Below are 26473 nucleotides of genomic sequence, written 5' to 3' on the forward strand. Positions count from 1 at the left end.
AAGGAAGGCGTTTTATTAAAGATATCATTCACCTGCATCACCACATCATTTTGTCACATTTCAGCAAAATGCCTCAATATGAGACCACGAACAATTCCCTGCCAGTCACTTTAAAACACCTGCTTTCACAGCTCTCGTATGGTCTAACATGCACACAGGCAGCGGTCATTCAGATTTACTAATATGCAAGTTATTTTTATTTAAAATTTCCTGTTTGCAGATGCTTAAACTAAAGAAAAGGAGAAGGAAACCACTAAAAGAAATGCTGCTGATGACAGATTCACTGGGCAGCTAACACACTCTGAGCAAAGTGTCTGTTACTCTGTGTATGTTCTGTAGGTTAATGACAGAGGTTAAGGAGTCAATGTGAGAATTAAGCATTGCTCCATATTGTGTTTTCTCTTCAAGCCATCCATATTTTAGCTTTAATTGGACAGCATCATGCTGTAATAAGCTGTGGTTGCATGGGTCTGATGCCCGAGCCCTCTGAGGTTACCAAAGCACCGGCACCACATCTGAGCTCAAATTAGCATTCTGGGCAAGCAGAACTCCCCAAGCTTAATTAAGGTAAATTCAACATTCTAGTACATCATCGGGTTTTATATAATCTTAAAACCAGTTGCGCTTGTTTGGCAGCTGTTTATTTCTTATATTAAAAAAGAAAACATTACGCTGTAGATGATTTGGCTTCCCAGGATTTTGAATTTGAGCCCTCTATTATGGGAAATCTGGGTTTGCGTAATGATTAAATGCTTAATAAAAAATTCATTGTTGTTGCCAACATCTGTATTGTACAGGCTAACGGCTCACTGGAGTGTGCGAGACTTGTAAAGTTTCCAAACGCGCCGTTGAGAACCCTGGAAAGTTCACCTAAGAGTTTGCCTTCCTCATTACCAAGCTACTTCTGTGTCTGCGATTAGACTGAGAACATCTTTAATTGCTTTAAAATCTGAATGCATGATAAGAATGGATTAATTTGATTTTTCTGTTCCTACAAGTAGCAGATGGTTTATGTCTTCAGAATGCTCATGTTGTAAAATGAGATCCCCAGCTTGTCTCTGATTGGTCACTGTTAATGAAGCATGCTGGGCTGATTATTGATTTAGAAAATGAGGACAACACAAGTATTGTGTGTTGCAGTAATAAATTAAAGACACGCTTTGTTTTATAGTTGACAGAAACCTACCTTAAATAACACAAAATATTTGATTTTCTACTCAGGTGGCCCGTCAAAGTAATTTTATTGTTTATTTAAAAACAGGCACTTTTATAGTTGCCACTAACAAGCAGATGGTCGACTTGACTTATTTGTGTTTTGTGTTTCTGAATGACCGATCAGATGCATGATGGGAAATGCAATGAGCTGCTTGTCAGAGAAGAGACAATTCACGGGAGAGGGCCCGCGAAAGCTGTATACATTCCCAATTTAGTCCCATCTCTGTGGTTTTTAAGGTTAGTAATTTTTTTTGCATTATTATTGGCTGTTGCGAGAGCAGCTGTTCCCCAGCCTCCTTCCCTTCCGAATTACCATCCTCACACTGACAGACAGGCAGCTGATGGGGAAACTCGCTGCGTGCATGAGGAGATCCAATTCGGCGATGAAACTAATGTGCTGCATCGGCGGGGGTGTGGGGTGGGGGGTGGAAATGTGGCGGTCCTGGAGAAAGATGGGGCGGTCCAGACAGGTTCACACAGTGTCAGGGACCAGCTCGGCCCGGGTCTGGGTGAGCAGGGCACTGACTTTATCTCAGATTGGAGTCAGATCCTTCCCTGTATTCATTTATTTATTTGCCTAATTATTTATTCATTTATTTATTCTGCTCCCTGGATACAATTCTTGTTTTTTGGCTGCCGATTCCAAACTGGCAACCCTCCACTCGCTGATATGAAAGCACTCAAAGACCACAGATACATTTTTCATATTTAAAGGGAAGCACTGGGGGTGGACAAAATAATAGAGACACCTGTGCAATGTAATGTTTCCCAGTGTAAGAAAAACACACCTGCACCATACAATTGAATTGATGTCGTTTTGACACTGCAAACCCGACAAAAGTAGTATATTTTATTTTGGATTTTTTTTTTTTTTTTTTTTGCATTGAACAGTGTTATAATTTTGCTAAAGTTCAGGCTCAACATCCACAATAGAAAACTCAATAGTGTGCACCAGTGTTAAGGTAAGACAAAAATCTAATAAAATTATGTTCAACCAACAAACTACAATAAGTCAGGGAAATGAACTTTACGCCCGATTCAAAGGTATATTTAAATGACCAAGTCTTCAATATCTGAAATTGTCCAGATATGTGAAGATAGACGAGAAGACTTGAGACCCTGAACTCAAGGTCATTAAGTTACCTCAACTTGAATTTAGTTTCAAATCAGCTACCACAGAAATTTGAGTTGAAATGAAATAATAGAGCACAGAATATTACGTTGACGCAATTACTAACATTTTTACGCCAAACCAACCCAACATTATTAAGTCAAAATAATGTTTATAACTTACATAGATAATTTACATCAGTAAATTGTAGTTTCTTATCTTTTTTATATGTATTTAATTCGGTGGTGAGACAGGTTCCTTTTATTACTTTTTCATAAGCAAAGTATCCCTAACCTTGTCTTCTTTTGTTTGACACATACCATTTAGGCATGAAGGACACAACGTGTGAAATCATTTATCAACATTTTTATTATATTTCATTTCATTTTGTTATGCATTAAAGTAGCAATTTTTGTGCTTTGTGGAAAATCAGTTGTAAAAATGTAATGTTGTTTGATGACCTTGATGATTAAATTTCTCATATTGTTTGTTGATACATTGCTGTGTAGGAAAACAAACTGTAAGTTGGTATTAACATAGCTGGATTTTATGGGTATTTCAGTAGTTTTTCACTGTCATCCAATGTGCCAAGTCCAGTTCAAATGGAAATTGCAAAGAAAATAAAAAAGTTGAAAGAATAAAGCCTAAAACTTTATTTTTTGTCGTATACAGTGAGGAAGTAAAAACACAGTCAATAAAAGAAAATGATTAAATGTGAATCAAACACTACTCATGTAAAAACACTAATGAAACAAACCAATGTAAAAATATGATTCAGACCCAGGATGCAAAATAATGCACTAAATCTAAAAGATTTCTCCAAGATCAAAAAAGAGAAGATGCAACAAAAGTTGAATGTGTGTTACAGGCACCCAGGTTAAAAAAATCCATCTGGATTTTATGTGTCTGAAGATTTAATGAAACACTGAGGAAGCCTTGAAACTGATTCATTTATTGCTGAAGTGATGCCTCAAAGTGGCATCAAATCAATTTCAAGGCCATAAAGAGAAGGCGAAGGTAAGGAAGGGAAGTAAGAAGCATTTTAAGGGCAACAAAATGTCAGACCTGTCTCGCAAATATTGCATTCCTATACAGCTAAACTGTATTTCATTTACATTTTGAAAGGCACGTATTTTCTCTGAGAAAGGTAAAGCCATGGTGTTGTAGGATATGTTTCCAGTTTGAACGAACAATAAGATCCACATATGGAGATGAAGGTAACTTCACAGCTGGGCATTCATATATGAAGGGCCAGATTTAGAGGAAAAAAAAAATCATGATTTGGGTTAAAGTACTGAGAACATGTTTGAAGCTTCTTGCCTATTTTCTGGAATACCAGGGTGGTAAGTTCTGCCCCATCGAATATATGGTTGGCCGGCTGAAAAGAAGTAACAATAAAGCAAATAAATGGCAGAGATACACTTATTTCAAAATGTAATTCCGAAAAAAATATGTTTCCCTGAAAATGTTATTAAGCCTGTGGTTTAATTGTATGGGGTCATTTTTGTGAGATTGCTTCAAAATGCACAATATGACAATATTGAAAATATATACATATGAAAATTACTCTTTTGCATCATTGTCATAAACAGTCATGAATAACCTGTTATTCTTAAATCTGTTATGACCATGACTGATCAGGATCATGATGACCAGAGAGGTCACTTCATGGCAAAGTTGAACTGAGGACTGCAGATGATTTGACTACTTGCATTATTCAAAACGTGGCAGCGGTGGATCCCATTCAAAATCCCCCACTGTGCTCCATTTGCAGACATGCAGGCCTGCAGTTTGTCCAACGCACTGAGCTCCTTTGAGCATAACAACAAAGTGCTCACTGCTTTTTTTTCTTTTTTGCTACTGAGGTGTTATGCTCGTGTCTACTTCTATTGACATGCAGTGCAAACATTTATAATTACCTTTAGCTCTGTGATATCAGCCCGCCTTGAATAACCTGCTTTGGCGTTTTACCACCTGTTACTAATCGCTCTGTGAATTTGTCACGGCACCGGCAATGATTCAAACTAACACTGGGTGCCCCACAAGACCCTCCAGGAAACGCGGCAACCGGCAGCAGCACAGCGTTCAGAGAGCCAAGGGAGCGACTTCATGGATTTTTTGCATCATTAACTATTTATGAGTTGCCACTTCATGTTATTTACACTGGACTGATGGTAATGCTGTTCAGAGCTCAAACGCCATGCAGGGACCCGCTGGGAGAGTGGGGTGGAGGGTGCAAGGAGGGGGAGGCGAAGGCATGTGTGAATCTGTTAAATATTGTACGGAAACGCCACCTGCAGCTGCGAATGTGGCGCGGGGGGTAAGAAAAAAAAAAAGGCCGAGTGGGGAGCAACTCTGGGGGGACAAAGAAATGCAGCAGCAGACTGCAGAGCATGCACACAAGTTTTTGTGCGAGTGTAGGCAGGGCACACTGTGACTATATAATGTATAAGACAAAGCCTTACCACAAACCACAAGGAATATTCAGTTGACCTGGTTTATCTTTAGCTTTAAAACCACAAGAGCTGATTGCATCACCATTTGCAGTAAATGTGTCATAGTGGAGGATCGGTTGTGCATCTTCTTCCTCTACGCTGGATTCTGTAGAGCTGCTAGTTTCATATCTATCTATCTATCCTTCTATCATCTATCTATCTATTTTATTCATAGGACAGAAAAACAAATAGTATCTCATGCAATTCAGCTCCTTTAAATGAGCAATGGTAATGCTAATTCTCATAATCAATCTCTCATTTATGCCTCTCATTCACTGACTCTCTCCCACCATGTCTCTCAAATTGAAAAGCAAACAAGCAATATGTGCGCTTAACTACAAATGTATCAACACGGACATGTGTCAAAATCCTTTTTCACAACACGGCTTGCAAACTGTAAATGAAACACTTGGAATGTCCAATCAAACAAACAGCTGTCACACACTTCCGTGGTGCAGATGCTCAAAGAGAAACGACTGGACCTGTCAGAAATAAACACGATGAGTGAAGTTGAGTTATTCTTGAACCACTTCAGAGAAAAGTCAAGCAGCAGCGATAAACAAAAAAACTAATTTTTGGCTGATATGATGGAGTTGCCTCAAGACTGTTGCTTTGAACACAGGGGGACTACTTCTTGTTGCCAGGAAACATTCGATATGATTTTTCATTTGGTTGATAACTGCTGGGAGCGTTGCCCATCCACACTGTTTTAGTTTATCAGCACCCCAAGGCTTTTATATATGTTTGCCAGGAGGGATAGCATCTTTGTTGGACTTTCATTAGCTCCCTGTTTGTTGTTGTCTGACATGTCTGTGGCTGTAGCTTTTATGGTTCAGCCTCTTTCTGTGTCTTACCACTGTTTCATTAGATGATTTTGATACTCAGAGGTGGAGCGCTGTTTGTTTATGATGTGCATACATATGCACACGGTTGAATTGGGTCTTGTAACCACTTTTCCAGCAATAGAACATTAACAAACTATCCAATGCAATAAGGACGTTATAAACAGTTTTGTCAGGAAGAGAATATTATCAGCTAATGTAAACATATTTCAGTAATAAATGTATTGACAATAGACCCTACATCTTCTGTGTTACAATTTGTTCAATTCATCACTACAAGGATTCTCATGCTAGAGCTGAATTATTAAAAATGGAGCTAGCCATTCCTAAGTAAATTTGTTTATGTTTGAATTCAACAGCCAAACAAGTACAGCTTTCCCTTCATTTCTCCTTTAGAAGCCTTGTCCAGTAAATCTTTGAATGCACATTGCCATAGCAAGACACTGCCAAAAGGGCTAGTGGACATTAGACCAGTGGAAATCTGTGCTTTGGTCTGATGAGTCAAAATTTGAGATCTTTGGTTCCACCTACCGTGTCTTTGTGCAACACAGAAAAGGTGAACGGAATTTTCCACCGTGAAGCATGGAGGAGGAGGTGTGATGGTGTGGGGGATCTTTGCTGGTGACACATTTGTAGAGATACTGTTGGGGATTTATTCAAAAGGCACACTGAACCAGCATGGCTACCATAGCATCCTGCAACGGCATGCCATCCCTTTCCCATGCGGTTTGCGCTTAGTTGGATCATCATTTATTTTTCAACAGGACAATGTCCCCAAACACACCTCCAAGCTGTGTAAGGACTATTTGACCAAGGGAAGCAGATGAACTGGCCTCCACAGTCACCTGACTAAAACCTAATCCAGATGGTTTGGGATGAGATGGGCTGCAGAGTGAAGGCAAAGAGCCAACAAGTGCTCAGAATCTCTGGTAACTCCTAGAAGACTGTTGGAAAACCATTTCAGATTACTACCTCATGAAGCTCATCGAGAGAATGCCGAGAGTGTGCAAAACGATAATCAAAGCAAAGGATGGCTATTTTGAAAAATCTAAAATTTAAAACTTGTTTTGTCTTATTTCACACTTTTTTGAAAACCATTAAATGAGAATGTGTGTCCAAACTTTGATTGGTATTGTATACATATATATATATATATATATATATATATATATATATATACACACATATATAGACATAAAACGGAGTGCATTTTGATGGATCACCAGTGTCATGCTCTGGATGAGTCATTTCCCATCAATATTACAGAGATAAATATGGAACCTGATGTTTTCTATCCAAACATCCCATGCTTGTATCCACTTGTACTCACCTGCATCCTCTTGATAATGTTGACTTCGCTGCCTATGAGGGCCTTGATGCTGGCTCTTTCAATGCCGCTTTCTGACAGTTAGTTAGGCTCTTTTACCTCACAGTTTGGAGCCATGAATAGCTCTGTGGTGTCACTAAGATTTGTTCATGAGCTGCTACTTTCTTCATTTCTATCACCTCAATAACACAAATCCGGCTGTAATTTGACCACTGTGATTTGGGCTGGTGTTCCTCTGCAACAACAATCCAGCCATTGTAGCGTAATGTTGACTGCCTAATCCACCGCCACCCAGAATTCCTTTTGAACTCGCCTGATTGGGAGACTAATTTTTATTAAGTGCTCACATTATTTGCGGCAGCCACTGAAGCTTCAAGGAATGGTTGCGACAAGCGGAGCCCAAGAGCTTAAATTCACAACTCCCTGCACTTGCACAGCTATAATTAGCCCAAAATTAACAAAAAAGGTTTGCTTTAGTTAAATTATTCAAAACATTTATTTTGTTTGCCACGTCTTAGATCAAATTGTTGTGTGTAATGTAGTTGTTGTTGGGGTTTTTTGTCAGAAAGGCTTTTTGTCTTTTGTCTTTGTAGAATAGCCCAGCAATTTTGTTGACCAGCCTCAACTCTTATCCATCGGCAATGACATATTTCAAGAAGAATTTGTTTAAGGGAAGAAAGTATACTCTGTTATTTCGACAGTGTTTTCTTTTCTTTAAAAGAACTGAACATCCAGTGAGAAGAAATTCTACAACTACACTGAGTGTTTTCAGACAGACATTTTTGCTGTCTATATTCCTGCAGGTACTGTGGTTATGTGTGCTTTGTTATTGTGACACCACCGAATCTGACTGATCTTCACCAGAAATACCACTTCTGTATGTTATATTCTTTCTTTTTTTCTTGAATGATTTTCAGCTCAACCCATCAGCTAACTCTATCTGCCACTGCACAGTAAGCAGTCAGTTTGCTTCTAAACGTCCTTTCACGTTCAGCATGAACATCTTAACATGTGACTTTATCCTACACTAACTACGTTTTTTTGTTTTTGGTGAGTTTGTGGAAGCTGTAAACTCAAGATGATGTACTATCACCTGATAATTTCATTATGGCAATAGTGTTGAGAAACATTTTCCTGCTTACAAACCAAGTAGGAAGAGGAAATGCGCACATATGGGAAAGTACAGTACCTGTAAACTTAGGTCAGACACCTGCTATTCCAGGAGTATGCAAAAATAAATACATTATCAGTATGCAGAAGAAGCAGTTATCCAGAAGGGAGAGAATTCTTTAAAATATCAGGGTTTAAGTGTAGCTCAGCTAAGTGTGCAGCTTTTCAAATGTGAATGTGTTAACATGGTAATTGTATGTGGTGGTTTGAAGTTTAGGCTTTTTTAACAGAATAATGGATATAGTGTTACTACAATTCCCAACCATAAATTAAAACGTTTCTTACTTTAGCTGACCTGACTTAAATAGTCTACATTGTAGCTGTTTGGTGCAGGCAGGACACCTCAACGTGTTGTACCTCCAACCCAAAGCAAAAGCTGTGTATGCACCATCCAGCAACAACATTAAAACCATTGACAGGTGACATGAATAACACTGATCACCTCGTTACAATGTACCTGTTGTGAGGTGGATTATATCAGACAGCAAGTGAACAGTCGTTTCTTGAAGCTGATGTGCTAGAAGCAGTAAAAATAGGGAGTGTGAGGACCTGAGCAACTTTCACAAGGACCAAATTGTGATAGCTAAACGACTGGGTCTGAGCATCTCCAAAACAGCAGGTAGTGTGGGGTTTTCCAGTATGCAGTGATTAGTAGCTACCAAAAGTGGTCCAAGGAGGGACTACTGGAGACAGATTAATGAGCACTCAAAACCATCCTGCATGGTCTGATCACTAGAACGAGCTACCGTAGGACAAACTGTTGAAAGCATCAATGCTGCTATGATAGACAGGTGTCAGAAAACACAGAGCATTGCATCTTACAGTGTATGAGGCTGTGTAGCTACAGACTAGTCAGTGTCCATGCTAATTCCTGTCCAAGTGCCTAAAACGTCTAGGTGAGCATTAAAATGAGGCCATGAAACAATGAACAAAAGTGCCCTGGTCAGATGAATCAGATTTCCCTTTAATGTGGACAGCCAAGTGCATCAGCATTGTTTATATGGAGAAGGGATGGCAGTAGGATGTAGCATAGGAAGAAGGCATTAGAGGCAGTATGACGTTCTGTGCAGTGCTCTGCTGGGAAACCTTGCATTCCTTGGATGTCACTTTGACTATGTTCAGATTGCAGGGCTTAATGCTCAATTCCGATTTTTTTTGTGAAATCCGATTTTTTTTCGCGAGTTCGTTCACATTTCCAATTATATGCGACTTGTATGTGATCTCCTGTGTGAACCTCACATGACCCAAAAGTGTCCCGCATGTGCAGAAGTGGACACAACAACGACACGCAGAGAGCGTGTTCAGTGTTTACGGAAGTGAACATGAACGCTAACAGTAGAGCATGTCTGGCCATTTTAAAGTTGTTGTCCAGCCGGAGCCAGCATATTTATAACTTAATCGTTTTAAGGAGAAGGTCAAGAAGGAAGAGAGCCAGGATTTTGGCCCTGGCGTTTTGTGGGGCAGTGGCGGCAACGTCTGTCCAGAGAACTGTGTGGGTGCGGAGTCGCAGCCAGGAGTGGTGGGATAGTGATGTGAGAGGCTTCACAGATGCGGACTTCATTCAGAATTTTCGAATGACAAGGGCGACCTTTACATACATATGTGAGCGCCTCTTTTTAACACTCTCAAGGCAAGACACACGTCTTCGGCAGCTCGAAGACGTGTTTTGCTTGAATGCAGAATAGTGACATTTGTCGTGTACCAATGACGTATAGGTCAGATAAATCATAGATAAATCATATCTATGGGATAAATGCGACCTGGCCGTTCAGACGGAAGTCGCATGGCTAAAGATCCGATACGTATCAGAATTAGGACCACATATCCAAGCGGCCTGGGTCGGATTTGACAAAAATCGGATCCGTGTCGTTCAGACTGTCATGAAAAGATCAGATACAGGTCGCATAGGGGCAAAAAAGTAGCCCAGGTCTTCAGGGGTCAGAGCTGTTTTGGTGGTGCAAAGAGGACCTACACAGTAATAGGTAGGTGGTTTTATAATTGTGGCTGATTGGTCTATTTTTTAATACAGTCACATTTAGTGGTGGAAAATATAAACTGATAATTATACTCCATCCAGTCCTGTTAATTCTACAAGTTAGCCAGGAAACGCAGAGGGGCAGTTTTATTAATCATATTCACTCAGGGCATCACTGTTAGACTGTCTTGTCAGATTCCAGGTTTCTCTGGCATTGTACAAAATAAAAACAACCAACATCGTGATGAAACAAAGCGTAAAAATATAGAAATCCACAGAGCTGGAAAGAACTACAGAGTTGGATGACAATTCTCTATGGGTTCATCACTATCAGCATCACCTTCAGTCATTTGATCCATTGGTAAATGAAAAAAATTTGTGATTAATGCAGATTTGCCATTAAAACTTTCAGAAAAAGCAGTTAAAATGAGATAGCTACACTTTGAATGGCCTCTTCAGTTACTGAGATTTATTTAATCACACAAAGTAACACAACAAAGTTAAAGCAAAGTGAAACAAAATAAAACTTCTTGCTACTTTTACAAACATAGTTATGATAATTTATAGTTAGTTTTGTTTTAACAATAGCACACTTTTCAAAAATCCATATTCAGAAAGCAGACCTATTCAAAATGACATTTACTGTACTGTGTCTTCAATATTAGTCAGAAAATACATAACAAACTAATCTAGGTCCTTCTTTATTACAACATTGCCCTAAAAAGTTCCAGTTATTAGGAAAATGGTTGCTGTAGCCTCCCCAGAGAGAGGCATGCTGACTGAGTTTGGCTTAATCACACACCATCTATATTGATAACATGCTATGCACTGTTTAAGATCTCCAAACTATGTTGAACTATAAACTCTCAGTCAACTTTGCTGCGATGAACAACTGGTGGCCCAAATAACACATCGAGTAGAGGAGCTACAATTATCTGCTGGGTTTTTGATGTTGTTTGTGAATAAAATGATTCATGGTGACTAATGCGTGGAAACTGTCAAACCCAAAAGGATTGATTGCAGATGGATTGATTAAAGATGACATTGTGTCCTCTGGCGAGGGCACAGTTATGGAAGTTCACCATTTATTAACACAACATCGACCTGAGGCGATGAGGTAATCTGTTTTTGCACTCTAAATGCAGACTGTGTGTTAAATCCATTTTTAAAAAAAACAAGGAGGGGGAAAGAACAGCGCCCAGATTCTAATGCGGCTAGATTGACATACAGATAAAGGGGATACAGTAATACAATGACGGCATGACAATCTTGCCACGCATTTTATGGTGACGAATAATCAAAAATCCTTTTATCAATGACACATCAAGGAGCATTTAGTTTATGCTTCGGTTAATCCTATTGACTATTTTGTGATTTCTCTCTCTCTTACTTGTTCCAATGTGCTATATTTGTCTCATAAATACTGGATATTTTGGCTTGACAAATTGCTATACAGGCACAATCCTATTAAGGGTTGCAGTTTTGTGTTTCCTGCCAGTGACATTCTGTTTGGGTGTTGCATTATAGACTATGACTACTGTACTGTGTTGTCATTAATGGATAATGAGAGTATTTTGTATTTTTAGACACTTCTTTCAGCATACCACTATTTTTCATTATCCCTTAACAATTCAGACTTCCGACTTTAATAATTCTAATGTGCCACCAGATCCCTTTCATCAATCAATCAATTAATTAATCCTTCTTTATCCAGCACTTTACTGAAACAAGCCGTATAAGACTAGGCAAAGCTCTTTAAAAGAGACAAATGAGCGGTGAAAACCGCACAGTTGGAATCATTGAACACACTATATAAGAGAAATGAGAGGTTTTAATTAAGGGTCTGCTGATAATTAGCCTGGCTGTTTATTTTTTACATTATATTTTTCCAAATATCGGTATATATTCTTTAACTAATTCACAGTAAGATTAATGAATTTAAAAAGGATCTTTTTTGGCTCTGATCCAATCACTTTTCTTGAATTGTGGACAACACAGAAGGGTAAATGTTGAAAAGCTGTACTTTGATTTAAATAAGGTTTTGTATTGAAGTTTAAGACCTCAAGATTCAGTTACTGATCAACTTTATTACTAATAATCAGCTCTGGAACAAAACACATCATTCGACCTCTAGTTTTAAAAACTTTTCAATGGTGTTTATGTCCTTAATTGTTTTCCTAATGTTTGGTGGCTTTATTATGTTCAGAGTTGTTGAATGAATCCAGTCTTACATTTATGAACTATGCATCATTTTCTAGGAGGTGGTCAGGGTGGATGCTGGGTCTCTTACCCCACAGATGAGAGTTTGCATTCTGATTCCTGATCCTAGATTTAGGTATGGATAGAGATCTTGGATTTGGGTTGGTGTTATTTCAAGAATAAAATCTAATTTCCATGAACAACCATCATTAATTTTATTCAGGAAATAAAGTTTTTCTCTCGCTGTGTGACATGGTTTGTTTGCATTTCATTGGTTAGAGGTTGCTGTTGTGGGTTTATTTCATAGCAAAACGGATTTTGAACACAATTAGATGCAGAATACATAAAAGTGCATGAAATGCCCAGCGGTAATGTCAAGCTTATATTCACAGTCTATATCTAGTCAGTCAGAGTTGTTTGGGCCTGACAACTACACGTTTTAAGATAAATAATAATCAGTTGGAGCTAGAAAGAGATGAGCTTACCAAACCTCTGTAGCTTTCTAATCATCTTCTGTAGCAATTTAAGGCTACATCAGCTGCTATAGAGGCCAAAATTTGAAATGTAGTGTTTCTTAAGGTTTCTTTTTTTGCCTTTTTGTTGGCTTTATAAGATAGGTTAGTAGAGAGGCAGACAGGAAAGTTGGGTGAAGAATGTAGGAAGGCAGCAAGGGGCTGGGAGCTGGAATCAAACTGAGGCTGCTGTGTCGGGGACGATACCCCTTTTCATGGGTCGCCACCTCCACTGGTTGAGCTATCTGGGTGCCTGAAATGATTGTTGACAGGAAAGAAGAATGTGTGGAATAAAGAAAAATATCTGGTTCTGCTGCAATGCAACTTTAATTCAGATTTTTTTTTTCCAATGCAGGTGGCAAACTGGACTAATGTAGTTGTTCATTTGCCGCCCCCCCCCCCCCCCCCCCCCCCCCCCACACACACACACCTTCTATTTAAGGCCACATTACCACACCTGCAGTCTGTAGGGAACAATATTAATGTTTTTGTGTACATTTCTGAACACAAACTCTGATACCCAAATCATGTTTCTCGAAATTGCTCATGCGCTATAATAAATTGTTATTCATATATATCATAGAAATGATGTTTATAGAGGCAAAAGAGATGCAATGCTAACTCAGAGTGCTCCGTAAATTACAAATGTTGTGCTTTGGACAGAAAAAGTGCCATTTAATACAAAGAAGATTGCATGGAAAAGGTAGTGCATCTCCCAGAACACAGTATTTTCACCGATCAGTCTATGATAAAATTAGATCTAAAATAATAAGTAGCTTAACTTTACATTCATAGACATAACATAACAAGTCACACTTCTGTGTAATAATTTATTACAGTGCATGAGCAAATTCAAGAGACATGATTTGGGTTTCAGATTTTGTGTTCAGTCTCAGAAATTTATGCAGAAATATTAACATTGTTCCCTACAGACTACAGGTGTGGTAATGTGGCCTTAAATAGAAGGAGGAAAAAGCAAACTAACAACTACATCAGCCCAGTTTGCCACCTGCATTTCGCTTCAAGCGCTCTACCTCACATTATATCCGTCACAGAAAGTGAAAGGATGCAGCTGCAGGCGGTTTTTAAGCTGTTGTGGGTAGAAATAAACATCTTGACAGCTTGAAAACCACCCTTGTTGTCTTTGTTATGGCGAATCTGGTCTTTAAGAACTCTTTTTGACTCGTGTCTCATACTTGTGTGGATTTGGACTTCTCAGGATAATGTCTTGTACTTTAATGATGTCTGGCTTAATTTGTCCTTTTCTATTTCTACATTTCTATGCATTTAAATGCAGTCAGTAGTATTTCTACTTGTTCTTTAGAGTTTAAGAGGCCTTTCACTTTCTATTTTTCTAAATTCCAGCTGTATTAGTGCTGTTTTTGGTCCTGACTGCAATATGAGTCAGTCAAACCACGTTATCTTTGTGGGAACACTGACCTTCTCAGAACCTTCATAGGTCGGAGTCTCTTCCTGGGTCACAAGCAGAATGACGCCCTGGAGAGTGTTATTGAGTTTTAAGTGACATGAATTATGATAAATTATCGGTCAATAATTCAGCACGTGTGTCAGATAGAGTATATTTACAGGACCACCTGGAGTTGCCTGAATAGAGGTTACACTATAGGGAGTAAATAAATAATACAGCTTTTTTACTCTGTGCTTTAATACCATTAAATATTCAGCTATTTGGATGATCAAATTTGCTGCTAAATTACAGCTTCCCCGTTGATAGGCCTGGGAAGCGAGGTGGCCGACGGGTGCTGCAATGGGAACACAGCCAGAAAGGGAAACAACACAGTTGTGTACACACAGACACACATATACTACACCATCAGACACCCAAATGCATGTCTGCGTGAGCTAGAGTGACACGGAGAAGCACACAAATACATAAGCAAGCTGTATGTGCATACACACACACACACACACACACACACACACACACACACACACACACACACACACACACACACACACACACACACACACACACACACACACACACACACGAAAATACGTAAACACGCACAACCCCAGGTGGCACATGCTGGCATACACCGCCTTACCTGATGATGTTGTATGCATCAATGAGCGCATCCAAAATAATGTTTACCCGACGAGGGCTGGTTGGAGTTCAGATTCAGTCTGACTATCACACATAGAAAGAGAGGATTATTTGATAAATAATGTATGTATAAATGCATTCCCAGCCACCATGTGTTTTTCTATTATACAATATAATACAATGCTGTGACAAGCTTCATTTTCTCAATATCTGCCCTTTGACAGACTGGTGCAGCTATTAGTATTAACCACAGTTAGAATCATCAGAAAGAAAAAAAAAAAAAAGAAAAAAAATTGGCATCCCTGACTATGATATGAGAATTGGTAAGCAAAATGAGAAATGAAGCAATTAGAGAGGTTCACATACATTATTTAGCTCTCATTAGCTTCCTGTGACACTGTAGGCTCCACACCAATGAAAAGTGTTGGCCAGGCTCAGACAATTAGTAAAATTAGTGGCACAGGATTTGGCGTTGATTCAGGCCACATGGCCCAGAAGATACCAGACTGGTGTCAGTCGTGTAATTTATAACTTTGCACATGAAATAATAGGTTTGAAAAATCACTGGGGCTACCAGTGTGTCAACCTGTATTATCCAGACGACAGGGGTTGTCCCTTGGACAGAGGAAACAGCAGCAGTTTCCTCCAATTTTTCCACGAGGCAGTGCAGTCGGCCATTTTGTGTCTCTCTGAGAAAAACAGGGGACAGAGGTCCAAGCGGATGGTAATTAGCAGTCTGGGTTGTGTTTGTTTTCATTTTGCGCATGTTTGTGCTGATAAAGTTTGACTTGCCAAAAATCCCAGTCCCGTGCTGGATTCCGCTCAAGCTGTTCCCCAGCATCCTTCAGGAACGATGGGAAATCTTGTACACTGCCACTGGTCACAGCACAAACAGACGGTGGTAATCAGTGATTAGTGGACATGTTACAGTATACAGAGATAAGCCCACACCCCAACCCTTCAATCTGAATCAATAGCAGCACATGAAACACATAAATGTACATGTTTGGTGGTAGATATTCTGTGATTATCCAACAAAATAAGCACTAAGGGTTTGTAGAGATCTATTTATGTAAATTGTATAGAAACATTTACATTAACTTCAAAAGCTGCAAAAATAAATTGTGTTTTTTTTTCCCTGGCTTAAACCGACTGTTGAAGAAACACAAAGCCATTTTGCTAAAACGGCCAATTTTACAACACAGTTCTGATCCCTTTAGGTTTTGAGCTTAAGGTCTGCGGCCAGCTTCAAATGACTGTAGGTCCACATCCAACACCGGAGCAGAGCTAAATAACATTTTGCAGCCTCTTTATCATTACAGGGAAAAAAGGAAGGCAGAGAACAAGCAAACCAAATAAACAGGTGTTGTGTGCTTTAGAAAAAGCTAATGCTAACGTGTTCTGGAATAGAGAGGCATAATTATACTGTGCTGGATTATGGAAAACATTGTGCATGTTAATTACACCAGGTATGCTCATTGATTTTCTGTTATAATACTTAAATGTGTCATTAATAATTCATTTTCCTGCCAGCTTGTTCCATTTTTCATGCACCTGTGTTGTTGATGTGAATGACACTGTGTCATTGCTGATGATGGCTATGTAGTTCATCATGGAAAGTAATTTCTGCACTGACACCTACTTATTTGTCTTTTATGAGCCACTGACAATGTCCACATTGTAAGGAGCCACTCTCCACTCACAGGCTGACCGAGAGCCGGCTCTTTTTTCTTTCTGAAAATCTATGAAGTGTCTGAAAAGGCTTTATTTGTTGCTTTGCTGTGCAGCGAAAACTTGAATAGGGTAGTTGTCACAAATGAGGGCAAGAACTGAGAGGGAGGTTAGCGTAGGAGTTTAGCTGCTCTAACTTATGATCACTGTCAGGGAACCTAAACAAATTAGCCTCTGCCAGCTCTTGTAGCTCTTTCAGGCCAAAAGGTATTAATGATACACTCAATTCCGCTTGATTCAGCAGCTCGGCCTGTGGACCTGACATCCCTGATAGTTGATTTCTTCCTCTAAGCTCAACATTTGATGAAGACTAATTCCCTTGTTCTCGTCTCTTAAGAGCACCCATCCCTCTCCTGTCATTTTAAAGGCGCGCGCTCCTCAAGGAGAGAATCTGTCAAACAATAGTAGAGAGACAAGCACGACAAGCAAACAAACCCAGAAACAACAACAGCGGCCACAGGCGCAATCAAGTTTGTCCTTGAATTTCCACACCTGTGAGCGCTGAACGTGGCAGGGCCATTTGCGAATTGGAGGGAACGCAACATGTTTGTCCAGCATCAACTCGGCAGCATGTTTATCCCCTCGTTTTTCCAGCATTGTTTGTCTTTTCTTTGTGGAGCTGAAATGCTCAAATTGCATTTCTCAGATGTTGGTTCCCTGGAGGTGTGCGCTTGGCGGCAGGTGTCTGTGGGAAATGCAGAAAGGGAAGGGGAGAGGAAGAGGGACTGGAAGAAAGATAAAGAAAAAAAGAGAGACGGAAAGAGAAGAGAGAGAGCAAGCAAGCGAGATCTCCCACTCATTTTCCGATGTGGAGCTGAATTTATTCCTAAATGCTTCATCTGCCATATATGCTCTTTAGCAATGTAAATGCATGCTGATGAACTTGGATCTTGCAACAATATGGCACATGTGTCTTATACCGCTGAAACTTTTTCACAGTTAATTGTTTGGCAAAAGATGATAAACTATTCAGAACTCCTGTGAGCAACATCCAAGTTATGGAAGTTTACAACAAACATGCATTTTATTTATTTATTTATTTCCCCCCGAGGTGCCGCAGTCTGACGTGCAAAATCCTGCTAAAAAGCATTAAGCATAGTGCTGTTTTCCCTGCAATAATAATTCAACCTCCCTTATTTTATTTTCAAATCAATTAACTAACCTTGAGATGAGCTTTGCTGCTGATAAGTGCTTTACAGTAGAGCTGAATCCACCCTCTGCTTTGAAAGAGGCTTCCTCTCCAGGCACTGAATAGCACATAATAGATATTGAACTGTAAATTTGAATTGAAAGCTTGGGTCATTGTGCCTCATTGACTTTCGACCACAAAAACCAAATGATGTCTTAGTTGAGAGAAATATATCAAAGGATATCAACAATTACGAGTCATAAACACGCCTGGAGACGTGCCTGGCGGGCGTATAGCAGCAGGAATTAGCATGTTGAGCTGATAAATATGCATGTAAAGACGCTCCCAGGGGAATAACACGCGTGTGATTGATAGCTTTGGAATTGAAGGATGTGTAAATTCCTTTTATTCTGGGGGTTGTGCTGTTGTACCACCGAAATACATAGCACTTGTTAAAAGTTTTACCAACTTTATAATCCTTAATGCCACATCTGTTTGCTGTCTTTATAGCGCCTGTAAAACGTCATTAAATTATTACCACCAGCTGGCCTCATTGCACAATAACCTCACTTATCTGTTATTCTCTGGGAATACTTTTGATTTATAGACCCTCTTAGAATAAATGATATTTTATACATATGTATATATAAATAAACAAGGGGAAATGTGTTTCTCGTAAATAATTCATGAGTTGTACTTTGAATAAGTTACTAAGTAGAAGTTTTTTTTTTTCCCCAGCAAGTATGAAAGAGTTGTTTGTGGCAGATACAGATTGAAAGATGTCTGATTCCAGTTTGGACTGCAGAGCAGGTTTGTCTGTGGAGAGGAATCCTTCCAAAATATATTTTAGCTCAATCAGATGCAAAGCATTGTATTTTCAAATAAACCTCCATTCTGGATTGTCTTTTTTTTTTTTTGTGAGAAATACTGTGTAAACATCCTCAAAGTTAGTGGGTCTCCAACTACATGATTTTTTACAAATGACGAACATGAGTTTGCACATTTTAAAAGTCTGCGTCCAGTCAATTCTCATTATCACATGATGACATCAATGCTGGTGTAAAAACAATCAAAAAAGTGGAATTTAACAGCTTTTCTTAAATTTGCTTAATCTAAATAAAACTCCATAAACGCTGGACGGTTTCAAAAATCCCACATGCTGTAGTCAACGCTGCTTGAAATCCAACACCTCATCACTCAACTCTGAAGGATTCCAGCACCCCCTAATGTCAGTGTGCAGCTATTGAAAATGAACGGTGAAGATGGATAAACTGACAGCCGTCATTTCCTGAGAATGGCAGAAAAATCTGAAGTGATATCCCAACAAACAAATGCAGCTCAGGTAGAAGAGTAATCTCTGTGGTGAAGCTGGTGCTTATAAATAGCACTCGCCCTGGAGTAGTAATAAAGGCTGTTTGCGTAGCTGCTATATGTTTAGTATGTAATGATATATTATTGCTCTAGGTAGTGGGAGCATGTCCTATGTGCTCGGTCCTCTTGGGTATAATTGCTGCGGAAGAGATAAACTGGAGAGAGAGAAAAGAGGAGACAGAGGTGGAAAGAAGGGGGAGCAAGACAAGATATTAAAGATTAATAAGGTGTGTGTGTAAAGCTGTAACTCTCAAGAGTGATTCTTTTCATTTAGCTATAATCTTTTATTTCCCATTGTACTTATTTTTTGCTCACTTTGAAATTCAGACTATTTGGAGAGACCCTCAAAGGCCTCGTTGGTGCTGCTGTGTAATGCAGTACGCTGCATTTTCAAGCTGTTTTAAACCAATTTCAAGCTTTACCTGTCAATCACAGACACAATGCTCGATGCAGCAGAAGGAACTGAGTTTCTTCTTGCTGTGCCTGTGTTTTTGAAATAAGACTATTAATTAAATAATTGTCCCGATAAAAGAAATATTATGTTAAACAAATGCCTCAGAGATGTTTTTTTTTCTTTTTGAAAGAACAGAAATCATTGTTTTATTAATAGTGTGGTATTTGTTTTATTTAAAAAATAATAAATGATGCATAAATGCTATAAAGAGACAAAAACTTGCAGAAAACAGCTGACTTTGTCCTTATTGTGTTGAATAATGGTGACACTTTCAGTTTGAAGGTACATTTTTATCATCTGAAACTGCAGTAAAATAAAATAATTCTGTGACGTACAACTCAAGTAAATCTTGACAAGGTTTGTAAATTGCAGAAAAGGAGCTACAGTTGTTTTTCTGACAAGAGATTTAAGTCTAGCTTTTAAAAAAGGGGGGGTGTACATATTTGCAAATATGACTGTTTTCAATGCAAAAAAGGAATGTGTGGATGGGTATTATGGTAGCTTATTGCTTTAAATTCCAATTAAAAAAGTAAAGCGTGTGCACACACACAGTGAATTCACACACACACACCGACACACAAACAGCGAGAGTATCAGTGTGAAGCTCAGAATAAAGGAGCCTCTGAATTTGGCCAGGTTTCCGTGTCAGAAGCAGCCTGTATGTACGTTTGCGTTCGCATGCTTTAGAAGGCTCTTTTTTCACACCCTGCTGTTTTCCCCTGATAATTTAATGTCCATATTCTTCTCTTCAGGCATTAAAACCCTCTGAACTTCATTCTCTGCCTTTGTACTCTATGAGGCTGCACAGTGGGGCTGGGAAACACACACCACACTTCGTAGGTTCTCTGTTGTATTGCCTACAGAGCGCTAAACCAATTACCAAGTTCAAATACGCAGCTATCACTCTGTTTTTGCTGCTATCCTTTGATTTAGTCAGTGTTTGTACCAGACTTTTTTCTCCGTCTTTTCAAACTGAGCTTCTAATGGAGATGGATGTTGATCACGGCATGTAACTCGTTCTCACAGATGACGAAGCAAATATTCTAACATGTAGAATCTTTATGTGGGAAGCGTACTGTCAGTTACTAACAGCTGGCCAGTTCAGTGACAATGCCAGGAACTGTGATGCTTTCTGTGTATTCTCTATGTGCAGGACTGGTGGACTCATTCTGTATAAGGCCTAAACCAACGCAGAAAGTGTAGATGTTACAGCAACATGCAAATGTACTTCAGTTTGTCCCCAAACACTCTAAAAACTAATACTTATAATTCACTGTTGAAAATGTCTTGTGTGCGCTCTGATGTTTAAAAAAAGCACATGTTCACACAGATGACACATTGAAGGTTGTGAACAATTGTGTCAAGCTGTTTGAAATGAAAATAAAATGAAGTTTTATATCTAAATTAATTACCAGCTTTGCTAAATCACTTTTTTATTTGAGTTTAATCTGCAGGCAATAGCACAAAATAGTGTTGTTGTTTTTTTACTTTTTCAGTATGTCACGAGGAAATATAACTTCTGTGAGGTCAGTGCCCTCTGTATGTCTGTCAGATCATTGTTTTCCAGCCCCAGAATCCAAGTCATCATGTCAAAGCTGAACATAGGACATGGATGATCAAATAGTCAAAAAATTGGCTCTTTTCTTGTCCTAAATGCTTTTTCTTGACTTGATGGAAAATGTCATGAGGTCAGGGGAAACTGTGATGGAGAATTCATGAGGACAAAAGAAAAGACAACTGCAGTGCGAAGATAATCTGCCTGCACTTACATTGAGCTACGTGATCATGCACAGTGCATATTGTTGATGTGGGTCTACTGTGAATGTTGCTGCAAATGATTGTGGAATGGTACGGTATAATCTCCTCTTCTTTTATTAAGGATGGTCCAGTGTATTCTAATGCCAAAGGAAGTTTAAAAAAAAGGAAGCAGTGAAGCACTTTTGTTTAGCATTTAGAAAATTCTACATTTGCTATCCTGGCTCCCGGTTAGATACTTCAGGTTGTTAGTCTTGCACTATCAGACGGTGTCAGTGCTGGAGAATGGTCTGGCTGCATCATTCTTCTGTTGGAATAAAAGCAATACTCACTTCTCACAGGTCTTCGATGGAGCAATGGAACCACTGCAGAAGGAATTGTTTTCGGTGAAACATTTGTGCACAGGGAGGCGAGCACTGACATTAAAATGGCTAATTTACCGACAAAAACAAGCAGCGGTCATTGTTGCGTGATGCTAACGTTAGGCAAAACTTGTAATTTTCCGTGCGGTAAGTTGCTGCTCACAGGTTGTTATAGTTGTTTCCTGTAGTCATGTTGAAAGTGGTAACACACAGTGCAAGAAGAGAAGAAAGCCGCTTGAAATGTGTGGAGGAAATGATAGGTTTATACCCAAAGTCTGTACAGTGAGTCAGACTATTCAGTAGCTTCCTATGTATTAAAGACTATTCGATCACAACCTCCGACATGGCACAGCACATTAGCCTTGCGGTCCTGCAACAAACTCCCATCTGGTTAAAACCACATGGGTAACAGAAACAACATTTATTAAAATGACAACAGGTTGGTAAATCTCCTAATAAGACAGGTAAAATAGCAAAAGCCAAGTACGGTACTACATTGTGGATACAGATTTAGCATTTGTAAAACCTTCCCTGTGTCAATAATGTATGTTCTATGCTTCCATCCCAGTGTGTAAGGCCTGGTCTGACAGGACCAGAGCTGCTCTGTGTGAAACCAGCAGAAAGATGCTAATGGTACAATCAACTTTTACTTGTGCACTGTGAAAGAAAACAGGCAGCCCATGAACCAGTATAGGTTTGTGAGTATACAAGCAGCAGGAGCTAGTATCAGCATCAGCAGAGAAACAGCATTAAACAACTTATATATTACAGAACTACTCATGAAACTCTTTATCTGTATCATTGTTCTTTTTAAGAGAGCTGAGGCAGGCATCTCTGCTGCTTGTGTTATTTCTGTGTACAGTTACTGTATAACCACAAACGGCTCACTTCTGAAAGACATCCTCTGGTGAAAATCAAGGTTTTTTACTTTGTATACGTGGTGCTGTGTATGCTGTTAGAGCATCAGGAGCTAAATTAGCAATAATGACGATGGTGGGGTTTCACATGCAACAAACCTATGGAACCAATCCCAGCAACTAACAGGGCAAGTCTTTCTGTAACAGTCTTCATCAGAAGGAGTTTTTGGTTCAGACTTGGCTGAATTACTCCAAAATGGCAGCTTGCCATTCTGTAGCATATACTAGTTTAACGGTGTTTGAATAGAGTCGAAGGTGAGCTGGTGTGGTTGAGATACAGTGAGTGGAGAGAGAGGTGGAAATAGATCTGAACATTATAGCAGGAGCAACTGTGTAGAGTTACATTTAAGTCATTTTAAGTCATGATGGGATTATTTTCATGGAAAAAACTTGAGATGTGTAACTTTTACACACAGAGATAAGTTTTTAGGGGGTCCATCAATGACCGGAGACAAACTTTAATTAGGAATGAGGAAATTAACAGGGAGTAAAATCTTGTTTTGAAGCATTTAAATGCATAAACTTTGTATTTGCATTGGAAGAAAGACAGAAACCAAACTGGAACAACTTGGCACCATATCGAAGCCCCTTTCACAGTATTCTTATGCCATCCTTAAGTTAGAAAATGCCTGAAAAAACTTCACTAACTTACTCGTCACACGGCTTTTTCGAACTTACTCTGTCTCTTTCACTGTTAATTTGGAATGTCTTTTGACAGCACTTTCAATTGGTTGTTCTGGCTTTTGTCAAAGGTCAGGTTTACAACATTCTCTGTACAGAAAGCTTAAATTGCTCTAGAAGAATGTAGAAGCCCCTGATAGTCCACTCCATTGTCCTCCATCAGCATGTTCCCTTGCTCCAAGAAACAGGCCTCCTCAGCGGGTTTTTTATTCTTCTTCTGTGTAGTAAACACGTTGAATTTGCGAGAGGAGGGTGGCTCATGATTTCCCCAGAGAGCCCCATATGGCCTGTAGAGATCTACCTGTCAGCACACCTGAGCACCTTGGCACAGCCCGGCCTTTCTTGCTGACTCTGCCACCTCTGTTTACAGAGGCGAGACATGAAAAATGCAACAGAGGTCGTCGTCGTTTGGTGTCTTGGGGTCCAGGGAAATCACCTGAGCCAAGACGGTGTAGCACCAGCATCTTTGCCAGGGTACTCTCACTAAAATTCTGGCTTCCTCTTATAGTGAACAATGTCTCTTGGGAACTAAATTTTAGTTTTTTCACTGCAAAAAGCGCAAAAGATGGATTACAGGAGAATCAGGCAGCACTGAATAGACCATTAATTTGATAAAGCTAAGTTTGAATGCTTATAAAACTATGTTGACAGCCCCAGGGAGTGTGACAGCTTCTTCAATTAACAATTGATGCTTATATAAGAACATCCGTCTGTGAGTTATTCATGATTCCTTATGCCAGTTGTTGTCATAAATCCATATGTATGCAAGTTAATAGATTTCCGCCGCTGTATGACAAGATTTTCCTTCTCCATCTGACCCTGCCATATGCCATAAGACGTCTCTTTTGTCCATATTCACTGTCTAATTATATCCAGCCGGTTTTGTTTTGAAAATGCACCTGTGAAGAAAAGTGACCAGAAATTCTATGTAAACTATATTATTTATTCTCATGTCTTTACTTGAAGGATTACATGGTCCTTTATGCATGAGAAATGCTGGTATTTTTATGAAAGCGTTATATCTGATGTATGTTGAGCAGTTCAGTTTTTTGTTTTAAATTTCCAGGCAACAGCTGGCATATTCTGTTAAAGTGATACTGTCCATTAATTCATAACGAACAATATTTTGTCCTTTGATATAACACAATCTGTGAAGCTCTACAGACTGTAAACTGCATTACAAAGCACAAGGCTGCTGTTGTGGAAGAAAAATGCAACTTGAAATTTCAATGGCTGTCTGGGATTTTTAATTCAAAGGAACAGTCTGTAATTTTTTGACCACACAAGTGTGATGTGAAAGCTTTCAGTCAGAGATGGATAATCAGCAGGGTTCAGTTGTCATCCTCTGTAATGAACATGTATTATGTATAATGCATGGTTCACTGTTCTGGTGTGACCTATAAATTGTCAGGTAACTGAATAACGCATGATGGAGGACTGAAGAGAAAGAGACATTTTAGAGTTTAAATATACATTCATGTACACCCAGAGCTCCCATTTCCTCTTACTGTGTGAACATAGGCAGCTCAGCATAATTAAAGTTAATTTGCTTTTTGTTTACAGTGTTGAGAACATGGAAGTTCTTCAACTGGACTTCAGAAAACATTCATAACTTTGATTTAATTGTTTTTGTGTGTTAGTTCTATTTGTTAAAATGACCCCTTTGACCTTTTTGATTTAGACCTTTAACCTGTGGTTTTGATTTTAGCTGCTTTGGCTTCGACATACATCCAAACATCATAAGCTTTACAACTATAATTCTGTACATTTAACCATTTAAAGATGCAGTTTTTCCAGCATACTGATACCGTAAACAATATCTGTTCACTGGACCATGCAGAGACAAAGAATCTGTGCCGAGTGAGACACAAGCATTAACATGCACTTGTGTTTGCAGGTTCATGCAATGACAGAAGGGTGGATGCATTTGATGCGCCCCCATGCTTCACGACACCCACCCAGCCGCATATAAACTACATTTCCTGCCACTGCCGGCGTACTGATTTCCCAGCTCCCCACCTCCTAACACACCCCGCCTCTTCTCTATTCTTAGGGACACAATGTCACAACACAAGCATTTTACTATTTAGTGTGAAAGAGCCAGGAATTTGACACAGTCACCTCACACGCTATTAAAGCATCAAGTTCACTAATTGCTGGTTACACTCTGAACACTGGCTTTGCACTTTCTTAACTTGAGAAATGTGATATGTGGTGGACAGGTGTGAATTTTAAAACAAAGGGAAAGAGGCAGAAGTAGTCGGATGTGTTGCTTTGTTGTCATATATTATTGAACTCTAATGTAACAGGAGTTGATTTATATTGGAGTTCTTGACATGTTCTCAGTCCATTAACCTGTAAAGCAGAAGCACAGTAAAACAAAGACATAGAAATTATTTTAATGCAACAGCAGGGCACTGACTCTTAGTGGAGGCAGATGCACTGTCAGAATAGAGTGAGGTGTCTAATTAAGCAAAACAGGTACAATATTTTAGACCCATAATGGAAATATAATGTGGGGTAGATGTATAATTTTTGGTAAGGTTCACGCAAACATTATATGTAAACAGGTCATCTCTGGCTTTGACACACCCTTAGGGGAAAAAAGGCCAGCAATGCTTGCTGGTAGCCTTTAAAACAATCACAGTTTAGCACCTGTCATTAAGCATGGAAGACCTGTCATTCAATGCGGTGTGCACTGGGCTATAAGGCTCTAAATTAAAAGCAAAAAAGTTTTTACTTTAAATAAAAAAGTATAAAAAATGCATTGAATGGCTGCAGCATGTGATATATCAGTAACCCTGCATTGCTCTGAAGGCCCAAGAACAGTGGCATAAGAAGTATTCAGATTCTTTATTTTACTGAAAATACTCCATAACAAGTACAATCATGCATTAAAAATCCTGCTTTAAAAGTACATAGCAGCAAAAGGTAATTAACATATGGAACTCCTGGTTTGGTCCCTGTGGCTGGTATAATAATGTATGCAACAGATTAATAGTGAAGCATCAGTGTGTCAGTGGCATGTTGAAGCTGCTGCAGGTGTAACTGGTTTGAACTACTTCATGTCCAGGTTTTTATACAGAAACCAGAGTTAAATCTGAGGGTTCCAAACACGATTAATGAGAAAGTAAAGGGGAAAAAAGTTCTGATGTATAA

The sequence above is a fragment of the Acanthochromis polyacanthus genome, chromosome 12 (assembly GCF_021347895.1).
Source record: "Acanthochromis polyacanthus isolate Apoly-LR-REF ecotype Palm Island chromosome 12, KAUST_Apoly_ChrSc, whole genome shotgun sequence".
Lineage (NCBI taxonomy): Eukaryota > Metazoa > Chordata > Actinopteri > Pomacentridae > Acanthochromis > Acanthochromis polyacanthus.